Source organism: Ornithorhynchus anatinus, chromosome X5 (genome assembly GCF_004115215.2).
Source record: "Ornithorhynchus anatinus isolate Pmale09 chromosome X5, mOrnAna1.pri.v4, whole genome shotgun sequence".
NCBI classification, from domain to species: Eukaryota; Metazoa; Chordata; class Mammalia; order Monotremata; family Ornithorhynchidae; genus Ornithorhynchus; species Ornithorhynchus anatinus.
The window spans coordinates 24,818,592-24,836,048 of record NC_041753.1 but is presented as its reverse complement, the minus strand read 5'-3'; the positions used below and the strand labels follow the sequence as shown (position 1 = coordinate 24,836,048).

The window sequence follows — 17,457 nt, the reverse complement described above, 5'->3', positions numbered from 1 at the left end:
AGAAAAGGCAGATTTTTGTGATGGTGGGAAGGTAGGACAGGATTGATGTCGTGTCAGGAGTTGGTGACAGATTGAAGGGGTGGGTTGAATGAGAGGAGTCGAGGATAATGCCAAGATCACCTGCTTGTAAGATAGGTAGGATGGTGGTGTTGTCTGTGGCGATAGTAATAGAACATTCCTAGATCCAGTAATAGCTTTCACTGGAAGAACTTGGCCACCGCATGCCCTGGGCCTCAGTCTCTCCCTCTCTAAAATAAAAACAGAACATTCTTGTTGTTCCCCTATCCCACAGAGGTGTGGTGAGCTTCCTTGTCTTGTCTTATGCCGTCGAGTCATTTCCGACCCACAGCGACGCCACGGACCCATCTCTCCCAGAACGCCCCGCTCTCCGCCTGCGAACGTTCTGGCCGTGGATCCAGAGAGTTTTCTCGGTCAAAATACGGAAGCGGTTTACCACTGCCGCCTTCTGCGCGGTCAACTCGAGTCTCCTCCCTCGCCTCTCTCCCGTGCCACTGCTGCCCAGCACGGGTGAGTTTTGACTTGTAGCAGATGGCCTTCCCCTCGCCAGCCACTGGCCAAGCTAGGAATGGAACGGGTAGGCCTCTGCTTGACTCTCCCTCCCGTAGCTGAGACTGGTAGAGGACAGAGAGGGGGTGGTGTACTTCAGCCAGCGTGAATCTCCCTCCCTGGGCAAAAGGAAGTGGGCTTTGAGATCAGCAGCAGAGAGCGGGGACCCCCTAATTCCTTGCTCCCTCATTCTCCCTCTCTCGTGCCTCTCTCTTATACACACGAAGAGTGGCCTTGTTTGAGGGTTTCTCCGTCCACCACAGCCCCTGACATCACATTCCATAGGGAACAGGGATGAAGCAGAACCCGAGCAGTTGAGGAGGCACTTGGGAAGGCGGCAACTTCCCGCCTGCCCTCTTTTCTTGCTTAGAGATCAGCTCAAGCACCCAGAACGTGAATGTTGTGGGGGTGATTGCTAGCATTTGGAACTACCGATGCAGCTCATTCTTCCCTCCTATAGATATAATCCTAGGCAAAAGGGAGAATCAGGGGAGGGTCTTCTCCCTGCAGAGCTTGGGTTAGGTGCATTTCCCCACCAACCGTCCAGCTCAGATCCAATCATTGTGGTGCTCCAGAAAAAAAAGAGAAAACCTGGAAGAACGAATGAGCAACTTGCCAAATCCTCTGAACTCTAGAAGGAGGAGTCGCCTGAAAATTTAAGCACAGCACACACGTTTTGCTCACACTGCTAAATTGTCTTCACACGCCCGCACCTCATTTTCCTGTTTTTGGTTAAGAGCAGAACGTTCTTCAGTGCCGTAAGCATGAGAGACATGCTATCTCTTAAAAGATAACGCTTAAAGCAGACATCAATAATCCAAGGCTGGGCGTTGGGGGTCTGTCTGCTGGGCAGAGGTATTGTAGTTCACTGCTCACTTCCCCCTTATGACTTCTGCCCACCAGAGTGAAGCAGAAGAAGCAGTCTTCAGGACATTTCGCCCCCCTCCTCAAAAATCTCCAATGGTTGCTGATCCACTTCTCTATCAAACAAAAACTCCTCACCGTTGGCTTTAAAGCACTCCATCGCCTTGCCCCCTCCTACCTCACCTCGCTTCTCTCCTTCTACAACCCGGCCCACACACTTCGCTCCTCTGGTGCTAACCTTCTCGCTGTGCTTCCATCTCGCCTGTTTCGCCGCCGACCCCTGACCCACGTCCTACCTCTGGCCCGGAAAGCCCTCTCTCCTTAAATCTGCCAGGCAATTCCTCTCCACCGCTTCAAACCCTTACTGAAGGCACATCTCCTCCAAGAGGCTTCCCAGGCTAAGCCCCACTTTTCCTCATCTCCCACTCCCTTCTGTGTCGCCCTGATTTGCTCCCTTTGCTCTTTCCCCCTCTCCCTGCCCCAGAGCGCTTATGTATACATGTGCAATTTTATTTATTTATATTGGTGTCTGTTTATTTGTACTGATGTCTGTCCCCCCAACCCCAGGCTGTGAGCTCAACGTGGACGGGGATTGTCATTCTTTATTGCTGTATTGCACTTTCCCAAATGCTTAGCATAGTGTTCTGCACACAGTAAGCCCTTACCAAATAGGACTGAATGAATGAATGAAAGCATGGCCTCAGCATGCCCCTCCCCCCTTCACATCCCTACATACCAGCCCTCTCCACCTTCTTCTGACTTCCAACAGAGCTATTGTTGGGTACCGGTTTTTCCCTGGGGCTAAACGAAAGGTCAATAGGCCCTTCACGGGATAAAAGAAGTCTGGCTAATAGTCATCAAGGCCTCTGATGAACAGCAAACTACCCTACTGGACTAGCCCGAGACTGCCGTGAGAAGCCTTGTGGACCCAGACAATCAGTTAATTAGTGTTCATTCAGTGCCTATCGTGTGCAAGACAACATACCTAGCTTTTGGGAGTTTGTAGACAAGCAGACCCCAACAAGAAATCTCCCGGTCTTGGCGAATCTTGGCAGAATTTACTTTTAACATTCATTCACTCGTATTTATTGAGAACTTACTGTGTGCAGAGCCCATGGGAAAGTACAATACAACAATAAACAGTGACATTCCCGGCCCAGGACAAGCTCACAGTCCAGAGTGGGGGAAACTTCAGTGCAAAAAAATAAAATGACAGATACGCACACAAGTGCTTTGGGGCTGGGAGGGGGGAAGAGCTAAGGGAGCAAGTCAGGGTGAGGCAGAAGGGAGGGGGAGATGAGGAAAAGTGGGGCTTAGTCTGGGAAGGCCTCTTGGAGGAGATGTCCCCATGCCTAGACTACGATGAGCCAGCATGTCCCTGCGGAATCTCCGTTCCCCCACTTTGTCACTGTTACCCAAATGCCACCTGGGCAGTGGTGGTGACAGAAAGATGCATCGTGGCAACCGCAACACTGACAAAGCTGAGTTGCTGAGGTGGGAATGACAACTCGGTGTGGTGGCCTGTGACTCTCCCTCTTCACCCTCCCCCCCCTTCTCAGAGTAGGACTCTGCACCAACAAACCCACGGTGACATCACAACCCCCAGATCCCAGCACCACCAATGTTGTGATGTCAAAAGACAACAGAGGAGCTGTCCAAATCCCCTTTCACAATTCACAATTCTGGTAGTAATAGGATTTATTGAGCACCTGCTGGGTGCCGTGCAATAAAAGACAAAAGTGACACATTCTCTCGCCACAGGGAGCATACACTCTAACGGGACAGATAGACATAAGAAATATTTATAAATAGAATGATCAAAATAAACTACCCAATGTACTGTTGAATAGACAGATGTACAAAAGTACGGAGGATTAACCCAAGTAAGAACCCAAGTGTGGCTAGAGATGCCTGATGGATTTGGACAGGTTGGGGTGCCGGGAGTTAATTGGGGAAGTAGGAGGGCACTGCTTATGACTTCTGGATCTGGGGAGGAAGGGAGCAGGCCTGGGAATCAGAGAACCTGGGTTCTAATCCTGGCTCCTCCACTTGTCTGCTGTGTGACCTTGGGTAAGCCACTTCACTTCTCTGTGCCTCAGTTATCTCATCGGTAAGATGGATATTGAGGCTGTGAGACAGGGACTGGGTCCTACCTGATTATCTTGATTAGTACTTGCTTAGTACAGTGCCTGGCACATAGTAACCACTTAACAGGTATCATTTTTTAAAAAAGGGGGAGGGGATAGAGTTCCAGGCCAGAGGACCACCATTAGCGAGGGGTTAGGGTGGGCGAGTCAAGAGCGAGGCACAGTCCGTTTGATTGATTGAGACTCAGAGCAGAACCTTGCAGAACACTAACCGTTAAGGGATTAGGGGCAAAAGAGGAGCCAGCAAATGAAACTGAGAAGGAGTGATCAGAGAGGCAAGAAGAGAACTAGATTAGTACCGAGTCAAAGAGAGTGAGGCCTTTTAGTGTTTTTAGAGAAGGGAGCCTATAAGAGTTTTTATCACCACTCGTTCTCTAAGGAATGATCCATTTTGCTCGGGCAGGATCTCAAAACATACCTCTCCAGTTTTGTTTGTAGATCTGAGTTTCTTGAAGATAGCCATCTTTTTTTTTCCTGCTGGGAAACCCCCCTGGTTAGTCAGTCCCCGGGGTCCTTGCCGAACTAAAAAGGTCTGGTGGGGACCACCCTCCCGCCCCCAAGAGAAAAGTGGCGGTTGGGGGTGTCAGTAGAAGAGAGCTCAGCAGGAGAGAACAAAAACAGCAGGAGCAGGTAAACCCTCCTGTCACCTTCACCATCATTCCTGCCTCTTCTGCTTTTGCCACCCCCTCCACCATAGCGATGGAAATCTCCACGCCTGTGTGTGTGTGTGTCTGCCTGCACACGCGTGTGTCTGCATGCGTGAGCTTGCATGAGTTCGCCTGCACACCCCGGGGTCATCGCCCCCACCTTTGTGTCTTTACCCGCCCTCTCTGTCGTTCTGTCTTTGCCTCTGTTTATCTTTCCGTCACTTTGTCTCTCGGCCTTTTTTATCCCAACTATGCCTGGACCTTTGACCTTCTGAAAGCCCCACCCCCGTCCTGCCCTCCGAGGGCTGGAAAATACGATTCTCTTTCCCAAGGGCCCCTTCCATGATTCGCTTTCCCAAGGGCCCCTTCCCCATTTCGCTCCGGCGAATGCTAGCCGTCCCCGGGCTCCCAGGTACAAGCGAGGCCATGGTGGTTAGTCGAACACACCTGCGCGTACGGTACTTTTTCCACCTCACTGGGGAAAAATTCTGTAGAAAGCAAAGAGACTTTGCACTCCTGGGTCTACCGGAACGAGCCAGGGTTTAATGGCCCCAAAAACAAGCAGCTACATGGGAAGGCTACAGCAGGAAGTTGGTAGAAGCTCCACCCAAACTTCGGATTCCAATTCCAAGTAGCAAAAATGTCATTCAGGCCCGGCTCAGAGCAGCAGAGCCCCTTAGAATCTCAGTCCTGGCGAATAAAGTTTTCAAAGGCTTTTAAAAATCCCAGCTAAAAGTTTAGAGAAGTAGCTGTCCGTTGCTCCACAGCACTCTAGCAGTGTTTAGGCTCCTGCCAAATAACGGGTGCAGTTTTTTTTTTTTTTTTTTGTGTGTGTGTGTGTGTGTGTGTAAAAAAGGGGAATCTGAATAAGAGGAGCAAACCCCAAAGCCAATTCCAGAGAACAGTGTCTCCTGAAAGTCAAAGGATGCCCCGCGGGACACTGCTTCTGCCTGTCTTTTCACATATTGTGTAGGTGAATAGCTTGCCAAACCTGGCCTATTGTTAGGAAAAAAAAAAGCCGCATGGGGCCAAGAAAGGAAACCCAAAACCCTGCCCAAAGCCCTCTGAGGCAGATGTTAAAAGTGCAGTCTCTGCATCCCAGAGGCACTGGGCAGGCTCATGCATGATTGCTTTTTCTTCCCGGCACTTTGAAAGCGAGACACGGTATGAGGTGGAAGAGTCGAGACGGTGTGAGATGGAAGAGGGTCGGAAACTGTCCCACTTCATCATTTCTTCGACTGAAATAATAGACACATCCTACCGCGTAGTCACCGGGTAGCCCACACTAGGCCAGTCGGAGAGGATAGATCACACTTTTTGGCTGGGGGATGGGCCCAGTAGCAGGAAGGAGAGACTGCATGGCTTCCTCCTCCTCTTCCTCCTCCTCCTCCTCCTCCACTCCTTCAGTACTCCTGGCCACCCTGAACTGTCCCATGTGGGGCCCACAACTGTATCTTTCCAGCTCCACCAGAAAGTCCCATTCGTGCATGGCTTCCTCCAGTGAGCGGGGACAACCAGGGTGGCTGACAGATACTCTCACCACTCCTGCTGGGGGTCAACAACAGCATCAATAAGCAGCAAAGCCTAGGCCAGCCTAGCTAAGACTACTACCACCTCTGGGCAGCAGAAATCCCAAACAGAACTTCCCTCCTGTCCTCCCTGTATCTTTCCTATCACTGTAGAAAATACCACTAGCTTCCTTCCCTGTCTTATAAGCCCATAACCTTGGTGTTGTCCTTGACTCATCTCTCCAGTCATATCCCGACTGGATTACTGCATCAACCTCCTTTCGGATCGCCCATCCTCCTGTCTCTCCCCGCTTCAATCTATACTTCACTCCGCTGCGCGGATTATCTTTCTACAGCAACGCTCTGGGCGTGTCACACCCCCCCCCCCCGTACTCAAAAATCTCCAGTGGTTGCCTGTCAACCTTTGCATGAAGCAAAAACTCCTCGCTATTGGCCTCAAAGCTCTCCATCACCTTGCCCCCTCCTACCTCACCTCCCCTCTCTCCTTCTGCAGCGCGGCCCGCACACTCCGCTCCTCTCCCGCTAACCTCCTCACTGTGCCTCCTTCTCACCTGTCCCGCCGTCGAACCCCGGTCCACGTCCTACCTCTGGCCCGGAACCCCCTCCCTCCTCACATCCACCAAACTAGCTCTCTTCCCCGCTTCAAAGCCCTACTGAGAGCTCACCTCCTCCAGGAGGCCTTCCCAGACCGAGCCCCCCTTTTCCTCAGCTCCTCCTCCCCTCCCCATCGCCCCGACTCCCTTCCTCTGCTCTACCCCCTTCCCCGCCTCACAGCACTTGCGTATATTTGTACGTATTATTCTATCTGATTAATGATGTGTATATATCTATGATTCCATTTATCTATTTTGAGGCTATTGAGGCCTGTCTACTTGTTTTGTTTTGTTGTTTGTCTCCCCCTTCTAGACCGTGAGCCCGTTGTTGGGTAGGGATTGTCTCTATCTGTTGCCGAATTGTACTTTCCAAGTGCTTAATACAATGCTGTGCACACAGTAAGCGCTTGATAAATACGATTGAATGAATGAATCTCGTACAACCCTCATATTCGGTCTGTCACCAGATCCTCTCCATACTTCACTCTGCTGCCTGGATCATTTTTCTGTGAAAATGTTCGGTCCACGTCTCCCCACTCCTCGAGAACCTCCAGTGGTTGCCCACCCGCCACCGCATCAGACGGAAACTCCTTGCCATCAGCTTGAAAGCACTCAGTCATCTTGCCCCCTTCTACCTCACCTGGCTGCTCTCTTACTACAACCCAGCCCACGCACTTCGCTCCTCTAATGCCAACCTACTCACCGCTCTCTCACTGCCGACCTCTAGCCCACGTCCTGCCTCTGGCCTGAAACGCCCTCCCTCCTATCCGACAGACAATTTCTCTCCCCAACTTCAAAGCCTTATTGAAAGCACATCTCCTCCAAGAGGCCTTCCCTGACTAAGCCCTCCTCTCCTCTTCTCCCACTCCCTTCTGCCTCACCCTGATTTCCCGCCTTTATTCGCTCCCCCCGCCCATCCCCACAGCACTTATGTACGTATCTGTCATTTATTGATTTATATTAATGTCACTCTCCCCCTCTAGACTGTGGGCTCACTGTGGGCAGGGAGTGTGTCTGTTATATTGTTATACTGAACTCTCCGCACCCATTAAGCTCTCAGTAGGTCGATTGATTGACTTGGGAGTCAGAGGACCTGGGTTCTAATCCTGCCTCTGCCACTTGCCTGCTGGGTGGCCTTGGACGAGTCACTTAACTACTCTGTACTTCAGTTTCCTCATCTGTAAGATGGGGGATTCATTGCCTGTTCTCCCTTCTTAGATTTTAAGCCCCATGTTAGGACAGGGAGTGTGTGTGACCTGATTAACTCGTATCTACCCCGGCACTTAGGTCAGTGCTTGAGACACTGTAAACGCTTAGCAGATTCAATAAAAATCATCATAATAATGATTGATTGAGTGATAAAAAGAAATTCATTCACAAATGCAAGGCTCTCTCCGGGTCTTGACCGCAGCCAGAAAGGCTCCCTCCCTTTCCCTTGCTTTGGTTGACTCAATTAATCAATCAATCACTGGTATTTATTGAACACGCTTACAGTGTGCCGGTCAATATAGTGAGAGCCTGGGAAAGTTACAAGAGTCGACGGACACGTTCCCTGACCACGGAGGAGTTTGCCGTCCGGAGGGGGGAAACAGACATTAAAATAAATTACGGATACGTCGCTATATATACTCTCCGGCTCAGCTCCCTGTACATTGACTGTTGTTGATGCTAGATGTGATGTTCAGCCAGTGGCTGGCATTTCTTTTGTTTCTGTGAACCAGTTAAAGAGAAAACAGGTCAATTCCCTCTGTCTCCATATGCGACAATGACTCTCTGCCACTTCAAGGCCTTATTGAAGGCACACCTCCTCCGGGAGGGCTTCCCTGACTAAGCCCCCATTTCCACTTCTCTCACTCCCTTATGGGTTGCCCTGGCAATTGCATTTATTCCCTTTATTCACTCCTTCTTCAGTCCCGTGGCACTTGTGTACATAGCTGTAATTTATTTGTTTATATTAATGTCTGTCTCCCCACCGGACTGTAAGCTCACTGTGGGGAAGGAACGCATCTACCCACTGTACTTTATCTCCCAAGTGTTTAGTACAGTGCTCTGCACACAGTAAGCATTCAATAAATACAATTGATTGACTGATTGATTCCTCCTTCACAACATCGCTAAAACCTGCCCTTTCCTCTCCATCCAACTGCGTCAGCCTCCCTGCTGACTTCCCTACCTCCTGTCTCTCCCCACTCCAATCCATACTTCACTCCGCTGCCCAGATCGTTTTTCAGCCGATCGATCGATCAATCGTATTTATCTTTCATTTGTAAGATGGGGATTGGGACCGTGGGCCCCGTGTGGGTCAGGGACTGTGTTGAACCCGATTTGCTTGTGTCCATCCCGGCGTTTAGTCCAGAGTCCGGCACACAGTGAGTGCTTAGCAAATGCCAAGATTGTTATTATTGTTTATTCAGTGCTTACTGTGCGCAGAGCACTGTCCTAAACTCTTGGGAGACCACAAGAGTTGGTGGACACGTTCCCTGTCCACAATGAGCTTACGGTCTAGAGGGGTCTACAGACATTAATATAAACAAATTATGGTTTAATATGTAATTTAATAGATATGTATTTTTTTCTAAAAAGAAGTTCAGGCCACATGTCCCCACTCCTCAAGAACCCCCTGTGGTTGCCCATCCACCTCCACGTCCAACAGAAACTCCCTACAATTACCTTCAAAGCGCTCAATCGGCTTGCCCGCTCCTACCTTACCTTACTGATCTCCTACGGCCTAAAGTGCGTACTTTGCTCCTCTAGTGCCAGCTTGCTGACTGTGCCCTGATCTCACCGACGACCCCTTTCCCGCATCCTCCCTCTGGCCCGGAACTCCCTCCCCCTCCATGTACACCAGACCACCACCCTCCCCACCTTCAAAGCCTTATTAAGATTGCATCTCCTCCAACCCCGCATTAGCCCCTCCCCTCCCCTTCCCTCACCCCCAAACTCCCTCTCCCTTCTGCTTCCTCTGTGCACTTGGATCAGTGACCTTTGGACATTTGATATTCGCCTCACCCTCAACCCCACAGCGCTTATGTACATATCTCTAAATTATATATCATAAATGATGTATTTATAAGGCAGCAGGTGAAGTCAATAATAGTAATAGTATTTATTAAGCCCGTATTGTGTGCCGAGAACTGGGGAAAAAAATACCTGGGTGAGAATTTAATAGTTCCTTGGCCTTCCGGGGGGTTCACAGTCTAAGAATAAGGTGTGAAGGGGTTTCCTTACCGACATTAAGGAAATGGTGAAATAATTTAAGTATAAAGACAGCATAAAAGGCCAAGTTCGGAGTCCAGTAATTTGCCCCTCTCCTTTTGCATCTCTCCTTTTCCACCTTTCCCTCTTCCCTTTTTCTTTCCCTTCTCTCCCCTTCTCTTTCCCTCTCAACATTCTTTCTCTCCCCCTTCTGCCCCCCCAGCCCTTCCCCCACCCGTGGCGCAGTGGAAAGAGCACGGGCTTTGGAGTCAGGGCTCATGAGTTCGAATCCCAGCTCTGCCACTTGTCAGCTGTGTGACTGTAGGCAAGTCACTTAACTTCTCTGTGCCTCAGTTCCCTCATCTGTAAAATGGGGATTAAGACTGTGAGCCCCATGTGGGACAACCTGATTCCCCTGTGTTTACCCCAGCGCTTAGAACAGTGCTCTGCACATAGTAAGCACTTAACAAATACCAACATTATTATTATTATTATTATTCTCTCTCTCCTCCCCTCCCCCCATAATAGTGGTATTCGTTAAGTGCTTACTATGCGCTAAGCACAGTGTACTAAACACTGGGGTAGGTATGAGATGATTAGAAACCATCAGCGTGGCTCAGTGGAAAGAGCACGGGCTTGGGAGTCAGAGGTCATGGGTTCGAATCCCGGATCTGCCACTTGTCAGCTGTGTGACTGTGGGCAAGTCATTTAACTTCTCTGTGCCTCAGTTACCTCATCTGTAAAATGGGGATTAACTTTGAGCCTCACGTGGGACAACCTGATTACCCTGTATCTACCCCAGCATTTAGAACAGTGCTCTGCACATAGTAAGCACTTAAATACCAGCGTCATTATTATTATTCTTATTATCAGAGTCGGACACAGCCCCTGTCCCACGAGGGGCTTGCGGTCTAGGAATGGAGGGTGACCAAGTATTGAATCCCCATTTTACCGATGAGGAAACTGAGCCCCAGAGAAGTGAAGTTGACTTGCCCAAGGACACGCAGCAGTAGGGGGACTAGAGCCCAGGTCCTCTGACACTAAGGCCTGGGTGCTTTCCACTAGATCATGCTGCTTCCCTCCCTCTCTTTACCCCACCCTTTCTAGCCCCATCCCCGCTCTCGAATGCCACTCCCTTCCCTCCTAAGGTGACCAGAGATCCGGTCACTTTATCCCACCTCCGATTTTCCTCATTCACGTCTGACCGGCCCTAATTTTTCCCATTAGGATCGGAGCCTGGGGACTTGGGGTTTTATGAATGAGCTGGGCTTGCGTGACTTTTGAGGGAGAATAAAGAGAGGAGAAATCTTTGCCCCCAGTCCGGTGAAACAGCATCCTTTGGCATCAGATAGGAGACTTGGCAACTGCTCAGAGTCAGATTAGTTAAACAAGGCCGGGCTGCAACTCGCCAGAGGTCAGAGGTAAACAGGGCCGGGATTGACGGGAGGGCCTGCTCACCTGAATGGCCGGGAAGGAGCTGGGGCCCCGCCTACCCAGCCAGGGTTTCGGGTTCTCATTTCGTTGTGTAGCAGTATATTCCACACCCGCACGGGCTGGGAAGGTGCTGGTCTGTGAGGCGTGTAGAGATGTGCTGGAAGAGGGCACACGGTCCCAATTGATTGCGTGTTGCTTTGGGTTTCGTTACTGTCTGTGCCTTTGAGAGATGGTCAAGAGGTAGAAGTCCAGAGGATCAATTTCTCAGCTTTCCTAGAGAACAAAAAGCACGGTAAGTGAATGGACTCAAAATTGATTCCGTGCCTAATCTGCCCAGAGCCTAGGGAGCATGGGAAACTGGGCATTTCGATTTCAAATTCTTGCGCATTCTCAGCAGATTTCTAATCTCTGGCGGGGTTGGGTGGGATCAGCACCCAGATTTCAAATTAGCAAAATTTACCAAGCCGAGTTTGGAAAAAAGATCCCAGTTCAGGCAGAGTGGTCCCAGTTGTCTAGGAAAGAGCCGCTCTGGGATAACACTGGACAGGGTGACGGTGGTGGTGATAGAGGGGCCAGGGAGTGAGGGGACAGAGATGAAACTGGAATTGCGGTGAAGGGGGTGTAAGGTTATTCTTCCACCTTCAGATGTTGTCTCTTAATCTTCACTCCTCTAGCAGGGTCTTTGTGCTGAGCATCAGAGAGATGTGCATTTAGAAAGTCGCTTCAGCCAATAATGCCACTTGACATGAACGACTTGTAAATTTTCTGTGCAAAACCTAACTCTGGGGCAACTATATGCCTTGGAAAGGGAGCTCGATACTGGACCTTGATAAGCCCATTTCAATTTTCGGGTGGGCCATTGACCGTGGTCCATTTCCATGGACCCTGGAACAGGGTCAAGGGCCTGGGATACCCCTATACCCGGCAAAGACCCGAGTCTCTCACTAGATCTGCGGTATGGCTCTGCCCAGGGGAAGAAAGGGGATTGGTTTGGTGGTGTGGTTACTGTTCAGGAAGTGGGAGACTCGAAATCATTTGTAACGTGGTTTTCTTTCTTCCTCACCGAAGGGTTATATTTCAGTAGGGATTAGAGCCGCCGGGAAGGGTTGGGCAGGGGCGGGATGCGGGGGGGCGGGCTGAAATGGGACGGGTGGGTGGGTGGATGGGCAGAAAGGGGCAGCTGTCAGAGGCTAGGTGACGGAAAGGGGCGCTTTTTAAAAGGACTCTGGATTTTAACCATCCACTGAGAGGTTGGATTAGTGTCTGATAATTGCATGCCCAAATATAGCAATAGAACTCTCCTCTCCCAAGCAAGTTGCTGAAGTGATAACAAGATATGTCAGAAATTAAGCTTGATCAGAAGTGTGTTTAGGTATGAGGAAGATTGGCTAGAACATTAGGCTGGTTGAGTCAGAAGGACGGAGCCGGTTTATTTATTGACGCTCCCGCTGATTTATTAGCCTCAACATCTCCACACTTGTAAATCCCCCCATTAATTAATTGGCGATGTGTACTGAGATCATTGGTTTAGCTTCCTACCCTGTCCCCCACGCGTAGAGGAGAAGGCTATTCTTTTACACAAGGGAGAAGGCTGTTCTTTTAGGCAAGGGCACAATGATTTTATCATTATCCCCGTTTGTAATGATAATTATGGTATTTGTTTAAGTGCTTACTAGGTGCCAAACTCTGTATTAAGTGCCAAGCTCTGTACCAAGTGCCAGGGTGGATAGGAGATAATGGGCAGATGGTTCCAAGACGATCAGGTCCTCGTCCCGTATGAGGCTAGCAGTCTCGAGATTTTTTGGTCTCCTTACAGTCGGGAGTACACAGAGGTATTGAGCCTGAATGTAGCCCGGGGTGAGCTCCCCAAGAGGGAGTCGTGAGCCAGAGTGAAACCGGAGAGAAACGGAAACCTTGCAGAGAGTTCCCCAAGGTTTCCTTCTCAGATATGGGAATAGGAAAGGGAAGGATCTTTCCATGTTAGAAAGGCAGGGTGGTCTTTATGCAGCCCACCCACCATGTCCAGCTCATTCCTACCGAAGCGGTTACTCCAGTCGTACACACATACCCGGGCCACGCTTTTATGAGCAGTGGATCATTCATAAATTTTCTGGTCGCAGCATTAGCGCTCTGCCGCATTATTCGAGCAAACCGAAAGAAATGAAATCGGTGACTAAAACTACCCCAGGTAGATTTCTTTGAGATAAGGGTATTTATCGAGCGCTTACTTTTGTAGAGCACTTGGGAGCGTACACTCTAACGGAGTTAGACAGGAGCCGGACTTCCGTGGAGGCAAAGGCCCTGACTGAAGAATAGAGGGAAGGCAGGAAAGGGAAAGACAGCAACTTCATCATTTCATTCAAATAGCATTTATTAGCGGGGGCGGAGAAAATACGAGGGCGAGAATTAGTCCTAAGTCTCTGGCCCCGCAAAGGGCTGGCAGTCTACGAAAGGAGGTGGGAAGGTAGGGGGAAGTGACCGTGGATGCATAGTAGAGACTGAAGTAATAAAAAACAGAAAAAACCCAGACCTAAATAACTCCGGTTAAGAGCTGTAGAACGTTGCAGCTGAAGGAGTGGTTTCAGGCCAGGGTCGGGGGTTCAGAGGCCGACGGCGGTAACTGCCGTAACAGTCGCATCGTCCAGTATTCCGAACGTTAAGTCTGACTGTCTTCCGTCTACTCGCGACACCAGAACCCGGCAGGTTAGGAGCTCCGGGGAGTGGATGACTTCTGCCCCGGCCGGTCGATACTCCGCTGTCGGGAGAGCAGCCGAGATCATCCGCCGCTGCTTGGGCCTTCTCGCCGTGCCGGGCCGAGGCAGGTTGGGAGCCCTGGGAGTTGTAGGGAGTCGGTAACCTCTGTCCCAGGCAGTGTGCTACGCCACTCCGATGTCAGGGAAGCAGCTGGGGCCCTAATCTCCTCATTGGCCTGGAGCAAGGCAGATGGTGTGCGGGGTGGGACTCCGGCAGTTAGGGTGTCTCTCCCAGGCAAAGGACTCCCCAGTAAGCCGTGACTCCCCAGCACTGGAATTCGGCAGGCAGTGTCGAGAAGCAGTGTGGCCTAGTAGAAGGACCGCGTCTCTGGGAGTCAGAGGACTTGCGTTCTAATCCTGTGGCTCCCACTTGTCTGCTATGTGACCTTGAGTAATCGCTTAATAATAATAATGCTGGTATTGGGTAAGCGCTTACTATGTGCAAAGCACTGTTCTAAGCGCTGGGGGCGGGGGGCTACAAGGTGATCAGGTTGGCCCACGGGGAGGCTCTCAGTCTTAATCCCCATTTGACAGATGAAGGTAACCTCTTTACCTCAGGTACCCTACCTCTAAAGACCATGAGCCCCCTGTAGGATATGGACTGGGTCCAATCTGATTGGCTTGTCTCTACCCCAGCGTTTAGTACAGTGCTTGGCACATTCATTCTTTCATTCAATCGTATTTATTGAGCACTTACTGTGTGCAGAGCACTGTACTAAGCGCTTGGAAAGTACAATTCATCAACAAAGAGAGACCGTCCCTGCCCTCAGCGGGCTCACGGTCTAGAAGGGGGGAGATAGACAGCAAAACAAGTAAACAGGTATCAATAGTAACAATATAAATACATAGAATTATATATATATATATATATATATATATATATATATATATATATATATATACACATCAAAACAAGCAAACAGGCATTAATATAAATAAGTAGAATTATGGATATGTACATATATACACAAGGGTTGTGGGGCGGGGAGGGGGGTAGAGCAAAGGGAGCGAGTCGGGGTGATGGGGAGGGGTGGGGGAGCTGAGGAGAAAGGGGGGCACATAATAAACGCTCAACAAATACCATTAAATACCCAAAAAACAGGCAATTGTTGTAGATTGGGTCCAGGAAGGTTTATCTGTAGAAAAGCAGCGTGGCTCAGTGGGAGGAGCCCGGGCTTGGGAGTCAGAGGTCGAGGGTTCTAATCCTGGCTCTGCCACTCATCGGCTGTGTGACTTTGGGCGAGTGACTTCACTTCTCTGTGCCTCAGTTACCTCCTCTGGAAAATGGGGATTAAGATGGTGAGCCCCATGTGGGACAACCTGATCACCTTGTATCCTCCCCAGCGCTTAGAACAGTGCCTGGCACATAGTAAGTGCTTAACAGATACCAAAATTATTATTATTTATCCAGTCAGGCAGTATCATCTTCAGCGCCAAGCCGGTCCCGGAATCCGAGCTACCAGATGTGAGGATTAAGCACCGTGCTGTTTCTTACTCCTGATTCTCTGCTGGGGCCAAACTGTTCTGGGGGGAAACTTGTAAGAAGCCCCAGTTCGATATACTTGCTTGTATGTCCACAGTGCCCAACTCACTGCCAACATCTACGATGATCATTTATTCGTTCCGTTTTTTAAATGGCACCCGTTGTGTAAGCAACATCAGGGATAAGCTGATCGGATGGCCTATTCTCATAGGATTATTCTGAGTTTTATTCTTTTTTCTAGTGTCCTAAAAATGAACCTGGAGTAGCAACACTACCTTCTTTTTCCATCTGCATCAGCGTTACACCATTTATAAAACACTTGCCAACCTTGGATCAAAGGAGGATACTGAACGACTATAGACTTTTCAGCTCTTAGTGTACGCTTTTCACATGTCCACCCCCCCGCCTTTCCCGTTACCGTAGACAACACCACTATCCTCCCCGTCTCGTAGGCCCATAACCTTGGCATTTTCCTCAACTCATCTCTCTTCATTGACACCACATATTCAGTCGATCACCAAATCCTGTCAGTTCTACCTTCACGGCATCGCTAAAACCTGCCCTTTCCTCTCCGTCCAAACAGCTCCCACGCTGATCCAAGCACTCGGCATATCCCACCTTGACTACTGCATCAGCCTCCTCCCTGACCTCCCTGCCTCCTGTCCCGCCCCTCTCTAGTTATTTCTTCACTCTGCTGCCCAAATTGTTTTTCTCCAAAGCCATTCAGTCCATCTTTCCCCACTCCTCAAAAACCCCCAGTGGTTGCCTATCGTCTTCTGCATCAGACAGAGACTCCTTTCCCGGCGACTTCAAGGCACTCGATCAGCTCACCCCCTCCTCTCTTACCTCGCTGATTTCCTACTACAACCCAACCCGCAGGCTTTGCTCCTCCTTTGTACCTCAGTCTCATCTATCTTGCCGCCGACACTTTGGTCCACGTCGTTCCTCTGGCCTGGAGCTCCCTCCCCCTTCATGCCCGACAGACCACCACTCTACCCACCTTCAAAAGCCTGATTAAAATCACCTATCCTCCAAGAGGCCTCTGTGACTCAGCCCTCATTTCTTCTTCTCCCTCTTTCTTCTCCGTCACCTACGCCCTTGGGATCTGTACCCTTTAAGCAGTCAGTACTCGCCCCACAACACTTCTGTACGGATCCATAAAACTGTTATTATTTTAACGTCTGTCTCCTTCTCTAGACCTAAACTCCTTATGGGCAGGGGAATGTCTCTACCAACTCTGTCTTATTGTACTATCCCAAGCGCTTAGTACAGTGATCTGTACATAGGAAGCACTCAATAAATGCCATTAATTGATTAGTATATCTCTTCATTCAGCCTGTCCTTTGAAGGCACCGGGCTTCCATATTCGCTACTCTGTGATTTCATTTTAAAAAATCTAGGGTATTGTCATATTCAGGATGACTTTAGAGATCCCGGTAGAACGCTACAGTAACTTGCAGCTATCAGTACAACATGTCCTCTCAGGGAATCACAGGTAAGTACTTTCTTTAATAGAAAAATAGGACCAATCCCATAAAGTTCTGACAATATGTCAAAATTCAAAGACCATGGAGAAGCAGCACGACCTAACGGAAAGAGCCCGGGCTTGGGAATCAGAGGACCTAAATTCTAATCCCAGCTCTGCCACTTATCTGCTGTGTGACTTTGGGCAGGTCACCTGACTTTTCTGTGCCTCAGTTACCACGTCTGTAAAATGGGGATTCAAGCCTCGGAGCCCTATGTGGGACAGGGATCGAGTCCAACATAATTATCTGGTATCTACCCCAGTGCTTAGTAAGTGCTCACCAAATGCCATTCAGTAAACATCAAAGTCCAATGCAGGTCCACTGACTATTGATGAAATGGAATTCCCCCTGTCACAGTGAATATAGAGACTGTCTAGCCTCTTGTTGGAAAATGGGTTTGTCTAGTGGGCTGCTCAGGCACTAAGGGTGATAACCTAAAGGTGCTTGCTGCTGTTCCTTCAGGAACCAAGAGACCAATATGGGACTGTTTATATATGTGGGTCTTTAGCTTGGGTCGGGTAGTGGAAGGAGCAAACGTTTGGGCGGGCTTCGGGATGGCAAGCCAAGGTAAACCACTGCCTCAAGGTATAGTGCCAGAGGGGACTGCAACATGATCCCTCCCCACAGTGGCGGCCACGTGGCTCCTCTTGAAGATGGTCACGCTACTGTCTTCGGAAAGATAGCAGTGGGATGGAAGCGATCCATTAGTGGGGACTGTT

At 49.8% G+C, this 17,457-nt stretch overlaps 1 protein-coding gene across 2 annotated transcripts in view; it reads left to right on the top strand.

Annotated features, from left to right (window-relative positions):
* The window catches only part of CORO2A (coronin 2A), a 76,725-nt gene that overhangs the window by 2,724 nt on the left and 56,544 nt on the right, over positions 1-17,457 (top strand). The window contains exon 1 of one of the 2 annotated variants that reach the window (XM_029054591.2): positions 11,080-11,268. The exons of the other annotated variant lie outside the window; for it this stretch is intronic. The gene's annotated coding sequence lies outside the window, so the exon portion shown is untranslated. Of the gene's footprint in view, positions 1-11,079; positions 11,269-17,457 lie in introns of those variants that run through there. 2 annotated transcript variants of the gene reach the window in all.